At 39.8% G+C, this 21994-nt stretch overlaps 1 protein-coding gene across 10 annotated transcripts in view; it reads left to right on the top strand.

The window, feature by feature from the left end:
- LOC109416474 (protein FAM133A) overlaps positions 1-21994 on the top strand; it is a 560257-nt gene that overhangs the window by 304848 nt on the left and 233415 nt on the right. For 6 of the 10 annotated variants that reach the window (XM_062853723.1, XM_062853720.1, XM_062853725.1 and 3 more), the window contains exon 3: positions 1699-21994. This exon is cut by the window's right edge and continues 17198 nt beyond it. The exons of the other annotated variants lie outside the window; for them this stretch is intronic. The gene's annotated coding sequence lies outside the window, so the exon portion shown is untranslated. The remainder of the gene's footprint in view (positions 1-1698) is intronic. 10 annotated transcript variants of the gene reach the window in all.

Raw genomic sequence — 21994 nt, 5'->3', positions numbered from 1 at the left:
CGTCGCCATATATTGAAGTATCAGATACGTGAATGAAATATAGTTAATTTTGTTCAAATTAGCAACAATTTGATAGTTTGCCTTCATTTCCATAGCATGCTCACATAAATAAACTCTCTCAGTTCAGTTTTCTTGTAATTCGAGTTAGTTCTACTAAATTAATAAATTGATTTATTTCATTCCAAGATGATAATATTCATCATATTCGAAGCGCATTAATTTTATGTTTCTGCAACGTCAATATTCACGGTGAAATTGAATGCGCATAAGCCTAGCGACAATATAACTACTAAATTATTATTTTAAAACGATCGCTTTCTACTTGCAAACAATATCTCTTCCTGAACTTTACGTGCCATTGACGAAGCTTCTCTGTTTCTTGAGCTGTCATTATTTTTGTTGAAAAAAAAACAACAACAATCATAACCTCTTTTCGAGTATGGAAAATTTTTCAACTAGGTTTTATTGCTACTCTTAATAAGGTCTATAAAACCTCTCCGAGAGTGGGCCACTTAGCCGGATGATGCTCTTAAAGAGGTTATCAAGAGGTTTTTATGTATGAATCAGTTTTATTGCAAATTTATCATGAAAACCTCTTATAGAGCCGAACAAAACCTAAAATGTTACTTGGGCGTGGTTTATGAACAGACCTATACTAGATTGCTATACGCCACATAGACCGTCACCGCAGCTTGGGATTTAATAAGCTTTGTAACACCTCTTTATTGTAAGAAGTGATCCAGGAGGATTCCAAGGGCTTTCGGTTTTTTGAAAAAGCAGCATGGTCCGGGACTCCCGCTTGAGAACTACTGTGTTTTTCAACGCTACTTAATGGTAATAAAATAATTGGTTCTTGAGACGCAGAATCTGATTCTTCGCTTTCTAATCGCACTTTCGATAGTTTAAAAATTAGTATGGCTCGTGGCCTCTACTTGGGAACCACTGAGATTTGCAGCACCAATTAATTGTATTAAGTGCTCCTTAAGGTGCAGAATCTTAAAAACATTCACACCTTCCCCTCGGACTTTCCTTTTTTTTTGTGAAATCAGCATGGCTCGTGGCTTGGGAACCACTAAACTTTGCAACGTCACTGTATTGTGGTAAATGCTTCTTGATACGCAGAATCTGTAAAGATTTTTCAGTTTCTAATCGCACTTTCGGTACTTGAGAAATTTACATGGCCCGTGCTAGCAAATCACTGACCTGTGCAACACCACTTCATTGTAATACATTCTCCTTGAAACGCAAATTCCGGAAAAAATACCACCCTCTTCTAGAAGTTTCCGGGTCTTGAGAAGTTCGCGTGACCCGTCACCCAAGGTTTGGAACCACTAAATTTTGCAACACTGCTGGTGGTAATGCTCCATGAGACAGACAGTTTGAGAAACATTTTGAAATTTCCATTATCACTAGTTAGTTGTTCCCGAATACCTAGAACCCCAATTTCGTCTAAGGAGCGTAAATTGGGGGAGCACTTTTTGGGAATTAGGGCATAAATGGGAAGGTATAAATTGAGTTTAGCGCAAATTAAGTAAGTGCAAATTGGGGTTTAAGTGTATTCCAAATGGAATTTCCCTAATAATAAAACAGTTAGGTTTATATAAGTTATCATGAGAAAATATTGTTTTCAAATCCCTGATAAAAAATAATCGAAAGTCAACTAATCCACACATTTCGTTTTTTTGTTTTCTTTTTCAGGTTAATATATATCTACACTATTTCCAAAATATCAAGAAGGTAAATTTTATGGAAGATTATTAGTTATTTTGGCTGAAGGGAGGAACAGTATAACCCTACTTGACTCAAGGCTCAGAGGCTCAGAAATGCAAAAATAATAATAGATAAAATCACAAGACAGTCATTTGATGTGACAATTATTTAAAAAAAATTGAAATCAAACTGTCATATTTGAAAATAAAATTCAAACATAACAACTTTTTCAAGTTCGAAGAGCTTTTCTAATGTAAGAAACTAATTGAAAATGTTGAAAAAAATAGTAAAAGGAAGACAAAGCACAGAAATAAAAAAGTGACATTTAATTAACAACACTATGATATTTAAAAAATTGAATTTAGCTATCCAGCTGAATCCCAGATTAGGCAACTCTCGCTCATTCACTTATTCAACCGCGTCTCTCTGTTTCCGACAACAATATTCCGGAAGCAAAATTGTAGTTTCGCGGCTAGACACTGTTGAATACGCCACTCAAATCAAACTTCAAAAGAGAGCTCAAACATTAAGCCGCCTTCTGCTCCAGTAGCCCAGCCATGTGTTGATCCTTTGCTGAAAAAAACTTATGAAGAGTCTTTTTCGATTCAATTTTCCTCTCCCATCCGGAAAATGATCCCCCACACATGAATGCCAGGGTTCTAGCTCTGTATGTAGCTAGAGACTAGCTGCTTGATTGCGTGAAAGTGCTTCACAGTGTACCACGGAAAAAAGGCTTTTCAAAGGTGGAAGCTCTTTTCTTCAGGCGACTCGACTTCCTCCGCACTGTGTGGTGCGCTATTTGTCAAACACTACCCACCATACTGCTACTGGCTGGGAGTAACGGAGCAACTTGAGACAGCTGAGTGAGATCGACTTGAAAATAGAGACACAGTCGAGTAGGTATACGAGATGATGGCGTTTGTCATCATCTGTTTTCAGTGTGAGACACACTCAAGCGCGGCGGCGGCGATGGCTGACAAACAAGTGATAAACAAAGTCAAAGCTGATGCTCCTGCCGCTGGCTGATGACAAGCGATGGTAGTAGAAGTAGCGAAAGGATTTTCCTCCCACTGGCACTGCACTCTAACGTCACAAAGTGGCACTGAAGGCCTTGAGCAAGAGTAGCTCGTTACCGCTAAGAAGTTCCATAAGCACTGCTCTTGAACTTTCAAATGCCATTTTCAGAAATGATTGGTTTTATCATGGTCACTAACAATGCCATCGATGAATCTAATGTTAGGCTTTAAACTGGATTTATCTAAATTACTATGTATTTCAACATCTCTCACAAAATGGTTTGCTTAGTCGAAAGATAATCTTGTAATAGTTTCATTAAAACTTCTAGAAAGCTTTTGGTTTTATTGCAGACTCAATACGTGCGTTATTGCGTTGTAAACTGTCAAAAAAGCATAATAAAATCTGAAACATCGAACTGCACCTGCATTCTTTGCCTCTGCATTTGCACTCGCCACTTTTTTTCCCATATTTGTTTAATTAAAAACCATCGCACACACTTCCATTATTGGTCTCTCATCTCCGCTGGTGACCCTCCGCAGATTTAATCTCTGATCTCACATACGATATAACGACAGGTTACTGCAATTGCACATCAACCAAATTCCATTCCCTTCCCCCACCCATAAACTTTCGATGCGATCGCATGATTTATTACTCACATTTGGTGTGCCCCAATGCAATGATGGCGAAAGCTGCACTGCTGTTTGCACACTGAACCCGCCTGCGGAGTGTCACATGTGTTTTTGCCTTTCTCGTACACCAAGGTGTACCGAAAGGCTATATGTTCACTCCAAAAACGAAAATTTGATAGAGCCTCCGGAGGGGTCAAGTCTTATATACCAATCGACTCAGCTCGACGAATTGAGGTGATGTCTGTGTGTGTGTATGTGTGTGTGTGTGTATGTGTGTGTGTGTGTATGTGTGTGTACAAAAAAACTCACATCACTTTTTGGCAGTAAACCTCAACCGATTTTATTGACCGACGGTTCATTCGACGCGGAATCTGGTCCCATTGTTTCCTATTGAAAATGGTTCAGATCGGACAAGCCGTTCCGGAGTTATGGCCATTTAGGTGTTCCGGACCGGTACCCCAGGAAGGGGCCAGATATGAAAACGCTACAAACCCATCCATGCGGCACATCAAACAACGGCATTTTCGATAACTTGATGAATGGTAAGCAGAAAAATAGTCTCAGACCATATCTGAACCGGTAGTGTCTCGGAACCGGTTCCGGGTGTCCCGCCGGAAGTGACCAAACATAAAAGTGAACTAAACCCATGCATGCGACATATCAAACCGCGGCTTTTTGGATAACGTGGTGAACAGCAAGCAGGAAAACATTCTCAGACCATATCGAAACCGGTAGTGTTCCGGAACCGGTTGCAAATGTCCCGCCGGAAGTGGCCAAGTATTAAAGTTAACCAAACCCATGCATGCGACATATCAAATAGTGGCTTTTTTGATATCCTGATGAACAGTAAGCAGGATAATATTCTCAGACCATATGTGAACCGGTTGTGTCCCGGAACCGGTTCCAGGTGTTCCGTCGGAAGTGGCCAAATATAAAATTGAAATAAAACCATACATGTGACATATCAAACCACAGCTTTTTCGATAACCTGATGAACAGTAAGCAGGAAAGCATTCTCAGACCATATCGGAACCGGTCCCAGATGTTCCGCCGGAGGTGACAAAGTATAAAAGTTTATTAAACCCATGCAAGGCACATATCAAATCGTGGCTTTTTTGATATCCTGATGAACAGTAAGCAGGAAAATATTTTCAGAACATATCTGAATCGGTTGTGATCCAGAACCGGTTCCGGGTGTCCCGCCGGAAATGGCCAAATATAAAAGGGAACCAAACCCATGCAAGCGACACATCAAATCGCGGATTTTAAGGCATCTTGATTTGACAAAAAAAAAAGTTTCCGGCCATATTGGGGACAACCGGTAGTGTTCCGCAACCGATTACGGTTGCCCCATCGGAAGTGGTTCAATGTAAAGGAGAACCAAACCCATAAATTCGACACATTTAATGACTTTTTAGGTAAGCTGATGAACGGTTAACAAAAAAATCATAGGCCATACTTTGGAAAACCAATAGTGTGCCGAAACCGGTTCCAGGTGCCCCGACGGAAGTGGTCAAATGTAGAAAAAAAAAACCAAACGCATACTAGCAGCACACCAAATAACGGCTTCTTCGATAACGCGAAGAACGGTCAGCAAGAAAATAGTCTCAGGTCAGTAGTGTTCCGGAACCAGATTCGAGTGCCTCGCCGGAACTGGCGAAATGCACGAATGCACCAAACCCATACATGCATTACATCAATTTGCGACTTTTTAGGAGAACTGATTGATAATTTGCATGAAACTAGGCTAAGACCACATCAGGGACAATCGGTAAGTGGTAAAATGTGAACCGAAAGTTGTAAATATCAAATTGAATCAAATCCATGCGTGTCGTACCATAAAACCACGCTAATTCGACAATGATTGCTGTCAAATAACCTGTGTAAACTTTCAATTCGATAAACTAACTCTATTTTAGTTTTGTTTAGATTGTATGATTTGTTTTTGAACACAAATCTTACAGATATTGTGGTGGTACGAATTGATAGCATGTACATTTTACGATTGTTGGCTTCCGAGGTTCACTGCGGTTGATCACCAAACGGATCAGGTGTCGGAATGCACCAAATTAGAACTTTCGGAAGTAGCAGCTGCACGAGGAGCCGCTGCGGGTGTAAATAACATCACAATATCGTATCATTCGTATTTACAGTGTATTACACTGTGACATTTGATCATTTTTTTAATTCAACAAAATTCGAATGAGCGGGGTACAAGTTAAAAAGTGTCTTATTAAAGAGTGATGAATACGCGGGGTTTGACAGTACATCAAAAAGCAGCTTTTTTGATAACTTCTTCTTCTTCTTTATAGCTCGACGTTCGCATTGGAACTTGGCCTGCCTCTCTTCTACTTAGTGTTCTTTGGAGCACTTCCACAGTTAATAATTGAAGGGTTTTCTTTGCCCGCCATTGCATGAATTTGTATATTGTGAGGCAAGTTCAATGATACACTATGCTCAGGAAGTCGAGAAAATGTTCCCGACCGGAACGGGAATCAAACCCGCCGTTTCCGGATTGGCGATTCATAGCCTTAACCACTAGGCCAGCTGGAGACCCTTTTTTGATAACACGATGATCGATTCGTAAGAACATAGCCTCAGACCATATTTTAGACAACCGGTAGTGTCCCGAAACTAGTTCTGGGTGTCCCACTGGAAGTGGTCAAATGTAAAAGTGATTTGTACCCATGCATAAGATAAATCAAATCGTGGTTTTTTTTAGGTAACCCGATGTACGTTAGCAATGATATTGCCTCAGACTATATTTGGGAGACCCGGTGGTGCTCCGGAACCTGTTCCGGAAAGTAACCAAATGTACCATGCGACACATCACATCATGGTTTTTAATAACCTGAGGAACGGTTAACTAGAAAATAGGCTCATACCACATTAGAGACTACTGGTAGAGTTGCACAACCAGCGTTTGATGCTTCGCCGGAACTACGAAAGTAAATAAAATCAATGCAAGCGATAAATATGTGTAAGAGAACAAAATATTGACATATTAAACCCACATGCAAACAGACGCCTCACTATACTCACTACGTTCTTGTTTTTAACGGTCAATAAAATATACCCGAGCAGAAGAAAATAACAACTGAATAACATATCAAGGTATTTAATATTTAATACTATCATACCTTGATATGCCCTTCATTAGGTAGTAATAAGAGGCAAAATAACAAAAACGAATACCATAATTTTGTATGAATAACACCTGAACAATAACAAGTCTTGTTATTGCAATACTGAGTGCATACCTCAAGTTTCAAACACACTGTCAAGTGCTATATTTGTTATCCACAAGGTATTGAATAGCAAAAGAATAACAATGCTTAGTATTCAATTGTACATTATTTCGATACCTCTATTTGTTATCAAGCAGGGATTCCATAACACATAAATAACAACTCTTATTATTGCGATTTTTTTTCGACTTAGACTTTGATGCGATAAATTTCGTCGTACTCATATTTCGCTTTCGATTTCGCTGTCAATCTCAGTAGCAGGGTTTCTGCAACTCGCCCGATAGTGTGACAGTTTTCGCCGGCCGTCTCAATGTTTACCATTAAGGTCTTTTGTTCTCGGTCCACCAGCTGGTCATGTTTACACAACAAAACCAGCTGGTTCACCGATGTTTACGTTCATCCTTATTGTTCTCGGCTACCAGCTGTTTATGTTTTCATCACAAAATCAGCTGGTTTCGCCTGAATCGGGGAAAGAAGTCGAAAATGTGTCATAAATGTTAAGTTAATACCATATTAGGGCGAGTTCAATTTCGTCGCCAAAGTCTGATTATTCGTAAAAAATACAATATCAAATTGTACATTTTTTCGATACTTCATTTTGTTATCGAATAGGTATTGGTAATTTTCAGTATAAAGCGCTCTGCGACGAAAAAATTTTTCGGCTGCGCCGCTATTTTTAAACTACGAATACAATTGTCCATTACTGTTTAAAAAATGTAAGTGTCAAATTAAAAAAGGTATCATTGACCGTTGAAAACGCTTCCCAGAAACAATTTCTGGCTACGCCACTCTTCCAAACAAAAAAGTTTTAATAAAATTAAGAAGTAACCTTATTTCTACAAATAATACTGTCTCCAGAAGCGTATTTGTAAACTAGAAAATGGCTAACATCAGTTAAGTAAGACATATATTACAATATCGCCCAAGCCTTCGCGACCTATCAAAAACCAGTGGGCCGCTACCCATAGTTTGAGAAACGTTGCTTTAGCAGATTATGTCGTCTTGTTCCCACATACATAACTGAGACAGAACCTGCTTCTCAGCTTAATTCGGAAAGAGTTCCGTCGTGTACTGAGTACACGCTCCATAAAAAATGCACGTGTGTGGTATATAACGTGAGCGTGGTGTCGCTGAAGGTGGTCGAAGACGCGACTACTCGAGAATTAAATCACAGATAAATAGACGTAACAGCCATTACAATTTTCTTTAAAAACCTATCGCCCAGTTTACTCTATGGTGCACATGTTTCACAAAGACGCTAGTATGAAACGTCAGAGAAAAACGATGCGCGCGCCTCTGGTTGTGAAAGTCACAACTTGTAAGATTAAAAATATCGTCGTGGTCGTTGGAATTTTTGCCAGTGTAACGATTGTGATTCAGTATTGTTTTAAAACATCCATGTTTATTAAAGCTGCCTCTGCCTTACCATTTTGCAAACGTACATCGTGTGGATGGCACGAAATCCTCAAGGAAGTTATTACCTATTTCCATTATTTGAACGACTTGCAAAATAAGCCTGAAAATCACAGATCCAATTGTCTACTCACCAGAAACTCGCCCATACCTCGTTTTTTTTTATTGTGCTGTAGAAATTGCGACAATGATTTTACATTTCATCGTGTTTCCATCGTCATCGCTAGACCAAATCAAACGCGTATTATCTGAGTGCCGGTGAATCATTTCCAGTGTCGTTTCGTCACCTAAAAATAAGAAAAAACATCCCAAATCCCAAAATTAATTCCCCCTTACCCTTTCAAAAGTGATTCGCCATCTAGCCGCAATGTGCTCAAACCCTAACCAGCTTTCGCTGATGAAAGGCCCCCCTCTTTTGTGGACGGTGGCGCCTTGTTCAGCTGGCTACGGGATTTTGCATCGTTAGCCGTTACCGTCCACGAGGGGTAGCTAATGAGCACTCCAGCTTACGCTGGTATCTGTCCGGCTGTTTTGCAGATGGCGAACAAAGCACTCCGCAATCCACGTGTTTCGTGTTGTACGCCCAGTCTCATCTGGACATTGGGCCCTTGCAGAGACGACTTTTATTACGTCCGGGCCACTCCGATTCACAGCTGTGCAAAGAAAAACTTAAGGAGTTTCAATTATTATATGTATTTATGTAAAGGAGATGTGGTAGCTAGATATACTACTTGTTAGACAAACTGAATAGACGGAGTACCCATATTATTACCCAAATACGAGGTAAAAGACGCTAAACAGCATCTTCAGCCAGAGGCTGTACAGACTGAACATAACTTACACTAGACAACGGATAACACATACGACACCCAGAGGCCCAATGAAGAATTTTCCGTTCGAAAAGTTGTCTCCGACTGGAGTGGGAATCGAACCCACACTCCGTGGCCTAAAATACGCTTAAACGGCTGACGCCGCTAATCGCATGGCCACGAAGTCCAGGTTCCATTAGACATGGCTAAGATTTGGCCAAACAAGCCCAACACATGACCAACACAACGTGAATTATAGCAACCTTGGATGAATGTCGAACTTCAATGGCAACTAAGTATTTGTCAAACAGTCTAAGGCATCTTAACATGCGGAAATCCAGTAATGAGGTGGTGCAGCCGATGTTAAAATAAGTATTGCAGATTTCACCCCAAATTGGACTATCACACTTTTACTGGACGCAAAAGTATGATAAAAGTGCACATTTACCTCGGATCATCTTGACGTCTTCGGTACACTTATTCCTTCATTTACGAGGGCACCGAAGACCCCAACTCGATCCAACGTGGTCCTGCGCCGCACTTTGAACGTGCGTGCACACTATTGTTTCAGTCCAATTTGGGGTGCAGTCAGCAATAGTTTCCAGTCTGCAATATAGACCCTATAGATTCCATAGACTCGCAGAGGCGAAGACAATTGTAGCCAAACGAACTGTCAGTTCGTGTAGCCAAACGAGCATGACGTCACGATTTCAATAGCGATAATGGATTACTTGACGTCATATTTGCTCGGTACACTCTAAATTCACGGTAAAACACACTAAAATCGTATTGCCCAACCATGTCTCAGCGAGTCTACGGAATCTATAGTGTCTATAGTCTGCAAGCGTACTATCCTGGCCCTGCACAGTCTATTATCCTAGTTTTGTTAGCTGGAAATGGAAACCCCGGAAACTACTCCCACATCCCCAGAAAGCACCCAAAAGCCTATGAAACGCATTTAAAGATCTCTAAATCCTCTTAGAAGCTCCTTTAAAAGACTCGCTCCTGAAACGCTTGCGAAACCCCTTGAATCCCTAAGAAACACCAATGAAACTCCCTTGAAGGGCTTGAGAGAGCCGTTAACGATTAGCGAGAATCAGTTAATATTACCATTAGCTAGCTTGAAAATGCGTAAAATTTAGGTTCTTGTACAAATGTTTCAAACCATTTTAGAAAATGAAAAGAAATTTAATTAAATGGGAACTATACAAAATGTATGCCTTTTTAGATGTTAAGTAAATGTACGAAATAATAATTAACGAATTATTAGACAGGCTTGGTGGTCTAGTGGCTACCGCTTCTGATTTATATGCAGAAGGTCCTGGGTTCAATCCCTGGCCCGTCCCTTTCCTCCTACTTTGTATCTTTCTATATACTTTCTCTCTGCTCTCTACATATACAACTCATGTATATAAACATGTTCATAGCCGTCGCTAGAACAGAAACGGGTTGAAAAAGCCGTTTCCCTTCCTTCCAAACTTTCACAGCACAGTGTCACAATACTATTTGAAAACGCCTATAAGTTATGCAATCAAGCGAACTGTGCCGCACACGTTCAAAATAATAAAAAAAAAACACACACAATTCTATCACCTTCCCCTGGTATCCACACACCAATGTGTGAACCTTCTGCCAACCAATTCCCACCAACACTCCAACATCCGCATGAATTTGTGCTGGCGCAGAGGTATATTCGGCCAGATGTGGATACAAACGATTGCAATCATCACTTCCTTACCCCTTCCCCACATTGACCTGCAACCTGAATGGCGCCTCATTGTCGCCTAAAAATAGAAGATCACCAACGCTCACACACTGAAGATGCCTGCTAGTCCCCGACAGTTATCTCATTGGTCCTTGTGTGAGTGTAGCTGGTCTGGCGATACTGGAGTAGCATCCACGGGCGGTCAATCAAGCTCAAGCAAGCTCAAGAAATAATAATTAATGAATTATTAGATTGTCAGCGCTGTTAAGTGCCGCAATATTTCGACACGCGAAAGTCGTTTTTCCTTCAAACCCTGATGTCAAACCTAACGTGGAACGTAGTGCGCTAGAAAGCGGATCTGAACCGGTACCAATCGCACTATGCATTACGTTAGTTCCGACGTAAGGATCAGAAGAAAAAAATAATTTTCATGCATCGAAAATTCCAACTTCCAATTACGCAAACAATACCGTCGTTCGGAGTAACAATGGTCCATCGATCCCACGGATTCAATATACACGGTAAAAAATCTGCACTGTGATATAAACTGATTGGCACTTGAATTCGCACTACTGTTCAATCAGTTTGTTATCAATTACATATCATTTGACAAAGAACATCCAATGCCTCTTCAATTTTAATGTAACTTCACATCAATTCGTTGTTGACAATGTTTTGATTTCAAAACTAAAATTAAAAAAAAAATGTGTACAGCCGCACCCAGATTCGATACCAGGACCTTTAGAGTCACGACCAACTATTTTACCACTACACTGCTTAACATCTGTTAGAGAGGTGCGAATCGAAGCGAAGTACTTTCTGGACAAACTTCTTGAAATCCCGCTTCAACAGTGCATCAGAACTTCAGACGCACACATTTCAAGAAGCAAGCTTCGAACAACAGTGCATTGCATTATTCTGTTCTTGCTCACTTGTAATTAGCTTAAAATAAGAAGATCAGGTGCGTTAGTTAAGTTTACTAAGAGATTTGTGCGCTCAAAATCGTGAGTAGGTGACAAAGTCGGCCATTGTGGCGGCCATTTTGGGATTATAACAAGTCTGCCCTTCTACCGCCTGTCATATATATTTACTTTCATGCCCAAAACAGTCATTACCAAATCAACAACTTTTCACTTTGGATCGTATTGCTTTTCACAGTAGTGCAAATCGAAGGGATTTTCTGTTGATTTCTCTGGTGGGTTTGTTTTGGTCCTCAAATCAACACTGACAGCATTGCGATCTCAAAGGAAAAGCACTTCTGATCATGTTGATTACGACATTGAATAGTTGAGGGATTTTTCCCTTACATCTAGCGTGCAGAATTTTTACCGTGTAAGTCAGAGAATCCGACGGTGGATGCAAAGTATCTTAGAATTATGTCGCAGTGGAAATGTACCCAACAGGAAAAAAAAATGTATTCTAGTAGTATTGCACACAATATGCATTTCCGACGTATTCTAGAACGTGCGATATAGTGGCCCAACGTCATCCCGCTTTGGCCCAATGTCACCCTGCACGACGGTACCCTTGGATTAAGACCGACCGCAACAGCACCCACTACGAAACCCGCCACCCCACCCCAAACTTACGTTTTTGCACGATCTTGCCCTTGCCCCCGGGTACATGAATCACCAGCTCTTGATTGAGTCTCGACCGCAACTGAAGCGGCCGCCGCAGTTCCTCCTTTAGCACTTCGAGATTCCAGCCGACCCACAGGGACACCTCCGGCCGGGTGATTTCTGTACTAATTACTGGCTGGTTTCTGTGGAAATTTTAACACTAAACAACACAACTCAAGCATAATTTTTCAAATCGACGTATCTAACTTTTTCACTGATCTGAGTAAATTCATGGTCAATGTTGACGAACATTTCACTAAAATAGTTTTTTATAAAAAGACTTTTCATAAGTTTTTTCGTGCTTAACATCACCAGGGATATTGCACGCACTAGGTAAGAAACAAAACCTACTCATTCCATATAATTTTCACAATTTTTTTTTTTTTTTTTTTTTTTTTTTATTTGTGAATTTTAACTTATTGCTAATTCTTCACACAATTTTCACAATGAATTTTGACAAAAATACACATACACCGGGTTAGTTAGAGATACGTCATACCAGATACGTCGCTTTTGTATGGTGCCAGTTTGGTGTATCTGTTACTTTTGATTTTGGCTAGATACGTCGTTTGGTTTTCTCATATATCAAAACGGTGTATCTATCAGTGAAGTTGTAAACATCAAAATATTTAGATACGTCGTTTCGAAAAATATGCTTAGTTAAACAAATTAAGCAATAAATCATCAAACAGTGATGTGGGTTCTTCAATTTGCTTTATGAATCATGCATGCAGCAGTTAACCCGGATTTGTTTACATTCTCGAGTTACGTCGGATTGAAAAATTATGCTTAAACTCACAATAATTTTATGTTTAAAACGGCAACAACTATTTATCATTGATAAATAAATAAGCGCACACTTCTGACTTGACTTCGAACTGGATGACACTTCTCGCGCAACATTTGAAAAAGTCATATCTTCTGAATGTAAACATTGATAACATTAATAACATCATTGATGTAGGTATTTTCCATCGCATTGTTAACGGGTTCATTCGCATATTACGTAACGCTAAGAGGGAAGGGAGAAGCGTACCGCTGCGTTACGCTCCATACAAATATTCAAAAAATTGCATACAAAATAATTTGTTACGTGAGGGAGAGAAGGGGTCTAAGATTTGGAAATATTGCGTTGCGTAATATGCGTATGAACCCAAATGGCTCAAAGGCACAGCGGCCGATTGCACGCAGCAACCATGTCTCTTTGACCCTCAAGTGCATCGCATTCAAGATCAGAGTTCATTGTCAGCATGATGGACAGCACAAGTTTGACACTTGATTGCTTTGTAATTACTTGCCAATGTTTTTATGGTTGTACTGTGAAATACGAATCCAAAATGTGAAGGAAAATGCTAACATCCAAAATTCTCAATGATTACATTTTGAGCATAGGCCATTTTCAAATGGAACGCGTGAAGTATGAATGCTATTCAGTGTGGGTGGTCAGTGGTAAAAGTTTGTTGTGTTTATGTGTTGAAATTCCCACAAAAATGTCGCAGCCGTAAGGAAAAAATGCCAGAGCTGGCCAGAGGACTTGCTTCCCTGTGGGGCGATGAAATCCGGCCCTAATAATCTCCAGGTTTGTGCTGGAAGAAAAGCCGCCTGCCGTTGCAGCTGCCGTAGAGCACAATCAAGATCCGGTGTGTGTCGTCGACCAGAATTGTGTCGGAACGGTCGGAATCTGTTGTGATCTATATTTATGATGATGGCCGATCGGTAAGTTTGAATGGGGTGGAGGGCTAAGAGCTTTCTAAAGTTGAGCCACTAAATAGTCATATATCATCGTGCGGAGTGACAATGGGCCACTGTTTCGCACATTTAGAATACGACGAAAATGCATATTATGTGCTAGACTACTAGAATACATAATTCCGGAGAAATTCGCGAAAAGGTCGTAACTGACAAAATATACACAATTTAAGTGATTATAAGAGTAAAAAGAGGCTAGATTTTCCTACTAAATACTCACAAACTTTCCTTGATGTCACTTGTAATCTTCCTCAGTGTTAGTTATCAACTAGTTTTAGTCGAAATACGCGCATCTGTCAAAGGATAAGCATAACAGAGCGGAGTTGAAAGGTACAAAACTGGTTACACTCATTCGAAGAGGGTATTCTGCTAAGAGAGTTCGAAAAGTCGGTATAAGGTTCAATCTTATCTTACAGCATTAAACCCAATGGAAGCAGTGGCTCAAAGGCTCTACAGATAAGGGATAAAAAAAAAACCAATTCTCAACTACTATCAAATTATCATTATCTTTCTTATCACGGTTCTACTAACCTTTCCATTCCCGACTGAGTTTTCACCGCTAGACTCAGAACTGCAGCGGAAGCGTTTCCAACCACTTGAACATGGCAGCTGTTTTCAGTCATGCTTTCGGAAGAGTTCCGGAACATGGTCTTCGTTCTTCTAGAAATCCTACGTTTTTTGGCATCCTGTCTCTTCACAACACATGCTGTACTATTTGCAGTGAATCTTGCTGAGCACACGGTCATGCCCAGGGACCATGGAAGTTTCGCCATAGTAAATTTTGCTGTAGTTCCATCTGCAACAAAAGGCGCCCAGACTTAAACGACAGCCAACCGTCTGGAGGACGGATGGATCAGCTCCCTACGGCTGTAGATATTGAATCTAAACGCCTCCTCACATATCCACTATCCAGTTTGTGCTTCATTATTGCTACCGGCAGTTTTCGTCCCCGAATTACGCTGCAACACAAATAGTAAACCCCCCAATTTCCCATCACTTTCACACACATCCCCTTTCTTAACACGCACTATCAGGATAGAAACGAATCACTTCCAGATCCTTTGTAGGTAGGATCTTTCCACTTCACAATAACCATTGCACTGCACCCACATCTTCCGATTCTGATGTTGCTTCTGCCGGTAGCGTTTTTCGAGGCGGGTTTCCCCGTCGGAAATGTTTTACTCCACTGCTTCGGCCTTTGGAGCGGGGAATTGAGCACCAGAGGGACCGGAACGTTTTGATTCGGCGACAGCCGCGGTGGATGTTTACCGGCAATGTAGTTTTAGATCCGTTGCGACTCAATCTCCGGGAACTACGGCGCGGCGGAGGAACGAAAACAAATTAAATAACTCGCGAATCGCAAACGACGACCGACGAAAACAAACTCTCTAAAATAAAAGCTCTCATTTTTGAGTAGCGCCCATGCCGCACAGGGACTGTGTTGCACTCAGCGAAAAAAACTAGCGAAATTCATCGGAATACCTTATGAAAATTTGCTATAACTAATTGGCTTCTTTAGCGATGTTGAGATAATCCCATATTCTGAATCTGCATGCGAAACTGAGCCGAAATCCAATTTTTCATGAATTTTGGTGTCCGGGAACCAATTTAAAAATCAATTTGAAGTTTGTATGGGAGCGATTTGTCGAATCACCCCTCGTCGCATTTTGTACTGGGTGGAGCTGTCAAACAGTTACCAAGCTGTCAAAAGGTGATTTCGATAAATCTCTTTGAAATTAATTTTAGGTACCAAAATAAAGTTCTAAAAATCTGAAAAAAATCATAGTGGCTCAGAAAAAGGTGCTCTTTCGTATAAAATAAAAAAATCGATACATTTTTCTTAATTTAAAAACCCAATTCTTATGGATGACTTAAGAATACCTTATGAAAATTGATCGTGCTTACTATGACAAATTTCATAAGATAGACTTATGAAAAGAACAAAAAAATCTTAAAATGATGCAAACTGGATTCGATCCATGAACGTCGGGATCACCGAGCCCGTGTTTTATCCACACGGCTACCGACGCTTGAGTATACCATGTTGCTAAACATGAATAAAAGCCAAGCTGTGAGACGATTTTACGTCATAGAGTGACCTTATGAAATTCATCCGAATCATTATGAATTATTTAAAGGCCGTTTCATAAGTTGGGCCTTATGGAAATCTTAAGGTTATTTGGCTGAGTGTGGAAACACACATTTTTTAAAATTGCTCGTACGCTCACATTTTTGCAAAATATCAATATTTTTCGGTATTTGAAGGTGGTTTATAAACCCAGTGAGGTTGCCATGTCGAAATTATTGCAAAATACATGCTCATGTGAGCGTACGAGCAATTTAAAAAAAATGTGTGTTTCCAACACAGTCATGTGCGGCATGGATGTTTACTAAAAATGTGCAGGCCGAACACATTTTTGAGCGTAGCCGTTTTTGCGTGAATATGTCCGACGCTTGTTCTCTGACGTTTGGCTGCACCGTGAGGGCTGTTTAGGCAAAATCGTGTAAAATTAATTGTGTTTCAGCTGAAATTTAACACATAATGACGTAATTCTAGATTGAGTTTAAATAAGGGCGAAAGTAACATGAGAGAGTTCTCTTCATCGACTCTCTCTTCTGCAAATTAAAGTGACAAGATGCAAATTCAATCGAACATTTTTACACTTAGACGCTAGATTGCATCGCAACCTAGCGATTTATGACCAAAAAGTTCAACAATACTTGCATCTTGTCACTTTAATTTGAAGAAGAGAGAGTCGATGAAGAGAACTCTCTCATGTTACTTTCGCCCTTATTTAAACTCAATCTAGAATTGACCAATCCAATTTCCTATGTGGTAGTGGTTTGTGTTCAGATTTCCCGTGTTAATCTATCTGTAAGAACTTTGTAAACATCTTTTGTTCTCACGTATATGGATAGGCTTGCATTAGGTTTCGTGAGACATTTTTTGGACAACTCAATGTTGATGGAATTCATGATATATAATAATATATATTATCTCAACTGAATATGTAACTTTACACGAATAATAGCGCAAACTTACATTTGGGAAGTGATTACACGATGCGCTTTTAAGCGTGAATCGAGATTAAACTCTGATTATTTTTAAATATTTTTTTCTGTGATAATTAATTAACCTATTTTTTTTTTAATATAAAATTTAACGAAATTATGGTCTCACTTATTAACACTGTATTTAAGTAATTCATAACAGATGGTGAATGAGTATAACTAAACTATGCTATGATGTATTATCGATGTATAGTTTTTCTTCTATTAGTCTAGCTTAAAATTCTATTAGTCTTAGCTTAAAATCACAAAAATATAATAATGGAACCAACTTCATTCGAGGTGTAACAAGTTATTTACGGGACGTTTTGGATCAGCGCATGTTATGAATCAAAATTTGACAGAAGATGGTGGCGTACGATCTGAAGCTAATATCAATATTGTTTCATTTCTCGTTTCCTTATATGGACAATTCTAACAACATGTTTGATTGCAAACATGTGTCGTCATGCGTGGCAAAAATAGTTTTAATAGTAGAACTTGTTATTTACTTATCACTGATAAATCAACAAGTAGCATAACCAAGAGCATAAGAATACCAACATATGCTCTAATAACTGAAATTGTTATTATAATGTTCTCATAACATTTTGTAGGATACCATCGCAAAATCAATTTGAGATATTATAGCAAAGGTTGGTATTGATATGGTATTAATTAGGTATTCCCTTCTGCTCGGGTAACCTAGAATGTGCAGAAAAAACTTTATCGAAGACCGCAAAGTATGATCTGTGAATGTGTAAAATTTATATCTTAGGGGCTGTCCATAAACCACGTGGTCATGGGGGGGGGTTCGGCCAATGACCATTTTGTATGGAAGAAAAAACAATTTGTATGGACTAATGACCACGCGGAAGTCCCAAAAAAATGACCACGTGGTTTATGGACAGCCCCTTAGCTTGTTAGTATCGTCTTGATATTGATCAGCTCCCAATGTTAGTGAAGGTACTCAAGCTGTCAACTGAGAAATCTGATATTATTCAGCTCTGCTTATACGCTGAACACAACGTCGGAGTATGTGCCATCAATAAGTTTTAAGTCAATTCAATGATGGCTTTGATAAAATGCTTGCTTTTCTTAAAAAATATCAGGATTCAGGAACACTTTGACTTACGTCGATGGAAAGATCGTGAGAACATATACGACGAGAAAGGCACTATCACCTCTAGGTGGATTAATTTGGGTTTTTTTTCCTGGGTTTGTGTATTTACCGATGGAAAATATTTACACTTTTTGCCAAAAATCGTTCTGGAAATTGATAGCACAACCGGCATCATTTCCGTATTTAAACTTTGGGTGCGGCTACCCCGGGGCTGGGTGACATCCAGTGGGACGTGTTGTGCATTAATGAATTGTGCTTTACATGTTAAACCAGTAAGGTGTAAGGCATGAAATGGGTCGCATAGTTCCTAAGAATTGATCAGATTCCGGGCTAAAAAATGTCGTTGATAAAGATAAAAAAAATCGCCGGGGCCCGTAGCGTAGCGGCTACACGTTCACTTCATTAGTGGATGGTCATGGGTTTGATCTCAGCCCCGGCACTTGCAATTTAACTTCAGTTGCTCTAACACCCCCCCCCCCCCCGGAGAGCGCCTGACTCTTGACCCTCTTCTAAGCATATGCTCAAACGGACCAGAAAACTTTTATAGCGGCTAACAGCAACTCATAATGGACCCCCAATCAGACTGGAAAAGTAACAAGAGCCACAACATCCTCGTTCTCATCATTCTACCATGGGCAAGCTAGAAAGTGACAGCAGCGCAAAGACAACCAGTTCGATATAGTAGAATAAGAAGAGAATACATTTAGGCGCTGTACAAAGTGTTAGTGTAGTTGCCAATTGGAATTGCTCACGCAGTGCCCTAGTGGACAAAAAGAGCTGTAAATTAGGTCAAATGGTTGAAGAATAAAAAAAAAAGAAGCAAAAAATCCTCCAGGAGTTTTCAAACGAATTTTCTCTTTCCCCACACATTCCACAAAAAATAAAAAATAAATGGATTGCTAATACGATAATTCGGTTCTACTGAGTAATACAATAAGTTACGCCAATTTTTTTTCAGAATTCTTCACGGATTGTTTTGTAAATGCTTCCATGAATTTCTTTAGAAATTCCTCTACAGTTTCCTTCAGAAATTTCACCAAGAATTTTTCCAGAAAACCTTCCATTCTTAAGGCTAGTTTCCACTTGGTAAATACTGTGTAAAAAGGATACGACATGTAATGGTCACGTAAAACTTTTGCAATCGAAATTACTTAGGCTTTCGCAGTTGACAAGTATTTTGCACACAGATCGAAAAGATAGTTTAAATTTCTATGACATATAAAGCACATAATTGGAGCGTGGGATATCACAGAAGTTTACATGACATATTATGTAAAAGTCAAAAAATATCATGTAAACTTCCATTATATGTCATGTAATTCATCATGACTCTGTGTGTTTACATGACATATAACATAAATTTACATGATATATCATGTAAACCATCATAACACTAAGTCTACACGACTAAAATGAAGTTTACATGACGTGTAAATCTCATTATTTTTATCTGTGCAGTTGGAAAGATTGCGCGCTTCTGAGCTGAGAAGTGAGTGTAACTCTTTGCAAGTGAGTGTTCCCATCCCTGCCCAAGGGATCTCTGACAGTTTTTCCAGAAGTTGCTAGCAAATTCCCCCGGAGTTCCTCTTCTCGATTTCCATAGAAAGTTCTCTGGGAAGTTCTCCACAATTTGCTGCAGCTGTTTTACATGAATTCATTCACAAACTGCTCAGGAATATCTTCAGGAGTTCCTAAAAAATCTTCCAGGAGAACTGTTGGACGAATTTCAAAGGAATCTCCGAGAAACTGCTGAAGGAATTCCCGAGAAACGCCCAAGGAACTTCTGAAAGAATTCCTGAGGAACTCCTGGAGGAACTTCTGAGGGGTTCCTGGATGAATTCCCGAGGAACTCCCGATGACCTCCTGGAGGAATTCTCGGAGAATTCTCAGGGAGTTCCTGGAGGGATTGCCGGAGTACTCCTGCAGGTATTCTCGGAGATTTTTTGTATGAATTTCCGGAGAAATACTGGATAAATTCCCGGGAAACTACTAAAGGAATTCCCGGGGAACTCTTAGAGTAATTCCTGGAGGAATCCTGGAGAAATTCGCGGGGAACTTCAGGAAGGATTTCCTGGGAACTCCAAGTGGAATTCCTGAGGTACTCCTTTGGAAATTTCAGGAGGAATTTCCGGAAAACTTTTTCGTAAATTCCTGGGGAACTCCTGGGGGTATTCTCGGAGAATTTATGGAGGAATTCCGGGGGAACTCATGAAGTAATTCTCGGAGAACTCCTGGTGGAATGCCCGGGGAACTATGGAGGATTCTTTTAGAAACTTGTGCAAATATATTTAGGGAACTACTGGATTAGTTGAATCTTGAACTCCTAAAACCAATTTAGTGGAAATCCTGGAGAGTATTTTGGGATCATTTATGAAGGAATTACCGTAGAGGAATTCCTTGGAAAGTCCTGGAGGGGTTTGGCCAAAAATGCTGGAGGAATTCTTGTGGAATTTCTAGAAATATCCCGTTTAATTCTTGGAAATATTCCTGGGAAAGCCATGGAGGTATTCCCGGTAGTTCTTGTAGGAATTTCCTAGGAACTCCTAGAGGGGTTCTCGTGGAACTCCTGAAGGACTATCCGGGGTGCTTCTGAAAGAAGTTCTGTGTAGATTCTGAAGAAATTCTCAGGGTTATTATGTAGGAATTTCCGGAAATCTCTTATCAATTATTGGGAAACTGCTTAAGACAATTTTAGAATCAATTCTCAGAAGTATCACAGAGGGAATTCTGGAGGAACTCTAGGAAAAAACCCAGAAAGTGCTTCTGGAAAAATCTCAAAAGAAACTTTGTCGAAATTCTTAAAGAAACGACTTGAAAATTTCCTGAAGGAACTTCTGGAAAAAATTCAGAAGCATAGCAAAAAAGCCTGGGGAATTCCAAAAAGTAATTATTTAAGGAGTCCCACAAGGAACTCCTGTAGGAATTGTCAATTTTATTACTGGATTCTTTCTTCAGATATTCTTTACATCCTTCTTACATTGGGGTCTCCAGTTAGCTTAGTGGTTGAGGCTGTGAACTGCCAATCCGAGGACGGCGGGTAGGATTCGAATTCTAATCAGGAAAATTTTTGCGACTCCCTGGGCATAGTGTATCATTGTAATTGCCTCACAATACACAAATTCATGCAATGGCATACAAAGAAAGCCCTTCAATTAATAACTGTGGAAGTGCCCGAAGAACACTTAGTTGAAGAGAGGCAAGTCAAATTTCAGTGAGAACTTCGAGCCATAAAGAAGAGGGTGTCTACTACCTGGAAAAACCAGGGAAACCGGGAATACTCAGGCAATTTTATTTAACAGGGAAACACCTGGAATACTCAGGGAATATCTTGAGTGGGAAGGATATTCAGGATCTGCATGGATATCCGTCGAACACAATGAGGGCTCCTAGACTTAGCAGATATTTCCAACAAGCCTACAATTCCGATAAGATGTTGCAAATTGCACGCGGATGTAGATGCACTTGGAAGTAAAAATCCATCTAGAAATTCCACTGCAAGGATATTTCCAGAAATTCCGTCAGGGTTCTTTAGAAATATCTCCTGGAATGCCTCCCAAGATTTCTCACAAGATTCCTTCCGTATTTCTTACACCATTTTTCTTGGTATTACTTTTTGAAATTTTATTGGATAGGCATACTTCCGGATATATTCCAGCCCTTTTTGCAGTCTTCCTGAACTCCGACAGATTTCTCCTGGAGTTTTTCATGGGGATGCTATCAAATCTATTATCGTTTTTGCTCAAAGAGCCTCTTGTGGGATATTTCCCGGAGTTCCTTCTGCGTTTTGCTGAAAGAAATTTTCGTAGGATTTGTACCTGAATTTATCCCAAATTCTCTATAAGAATTCTTATAGGGATAAATCTTAGAAAGAGACGAACCAGCCAAGGGCTGAAAGTCTCTTAAATAAAGGCAAATCAATCA

The sequence above is a fragment of the Aedes albopictus genome, chromosome 2 (assembly GCF_035046485.1).
Source record: "Aedes albopictus strain Foshan chromosome 2, AalbF5, whole genome shotgun sequence".
Classification (NCBI taxonomy): Eukaryota; Metazoa; Arthropoda; class Insecta; order Diptera; family Culicidae; genus Aedes; species Aedes albopictus.
Note: the sequence above shows the minus strand (reverse complement) of the source record. Positions and strands in the feature narration are given on the sequence as shown.